The sequence below is a fragment of the Gavialis gangeticus genome, unplaced genomic scaffold (genome assembly GCF_001723915.1).
Source record: "Gavialis gangeticus isolate Ggan-Ray unplaced genomic scaffold, GavGan_comp1, whole genome shotgun sequence".
NCBI classification, from domain to species: Eukaryota; Metazoa; Chordata; order Crocodylia; family Gavialidae; genus Gavialis; species Gavialis gangeticus.
In genome coordinates this window covers 99625925-99627091 of record NW_017729031.1, presented here as the reverse complement: position 1 = coordinate 99627091, position 1167 = coordinate 99625925, and positions in this window count along the sequence as shown.

Sequence of the window (1167 nt, the reverse complement as noted above, 5' to 3'; positions counted from 1 at the left end):
GCCAAAAGGCCAAGTTGATTAGCCACTACTGTCATTCCCTACCTCAAAACATTAACTGCTTGAGGCAAGCCTGTCCAAGTCATATCCTTGGGGGGGGGGCACATACTGCGCATAAGGGGTTAATTGAAGTCTCCAGTCCAACTGTTTCTCCCCCCCCACCACCACTAGGGCTTCTGCAGCTGCTGACTCTCTGGACTCTCCTTGCCTCTTTCCCTGCTTGCTTCTGCTACTGGGGGGATTAAGTGGTGTATTTTGTGGGAGCCGTGGAGCCGGTGCAGCGAGGCAGCGTTCGTTACACTTTTTATTTCTTTCATCCAGCCAAAATTCAGAAAATCATTCTCCAGTAGACCTGTCCACGTTGGCCCAGCTGTAGGATAGCAGAAAAACATTCATTATGTGCTCAGTACTCAGCACTCCTGTTTTTGACCATGCTTCTTCCTTGCTTTTCTCTCCCCCAAGTATTCTTCTCCTCAGAGGAAAGGAGAGCTGTCACAAAGCTGAGATTTGCGTCCTTAAAACATCCAAATGATGTCAAGTTCCCAGCATTCATTTCCACAGTCCTTGGGATGACTGATGATGATCATGCCCACGGTACCTGGCTCTTCCCGGAAGGGATGCAAGGAAGGGGGCTAGGGCGAGCCCTCGAGAGAGTGCTTCAGAGAGAGAATGACAGCAGCACGCGCTGTCCTAACACGCTCAGGCAGCACGAAGTCTCATGACGTTCAGTTTTGCTTTTTAGCGCCAGGGATGGACAGAAAGGAGGATGTGAGCCCCCCCCTACCCCCTTGGAAACCTGGTGCCTGCACCTGCGCTCCCAAATCCATGGGTGGGTGCCTAGGCAGCCTGGTTCTCTGGGCAGGGAGGACAAGTGACCTTGACAGAGCTAAGGGCAAATTGGTGAAAGGGGCCACAGCAGTTTTTCCTAGACTGGAGGCGCCCCGGGGACAAGGCCCGCTCTTCCCGGCGCGGAGGGGGAGCGGGGCAGTCCCGGGAGCCCGAAATGGCGGGGCTGTGTCGGGCGGGGCACGTGCGACACCTCCAGCGGATCTCGGGCCCGGGGCGCGGGCCGGCAGAAGGGGCTGAGCCGGAGGCGGGAAGGCCAGGGCCCCGCGCCGGGCGGGAAGGGGGCAGCGGCCGCCCGGCACGTGCTCGCCGGCGGCTGCGGGG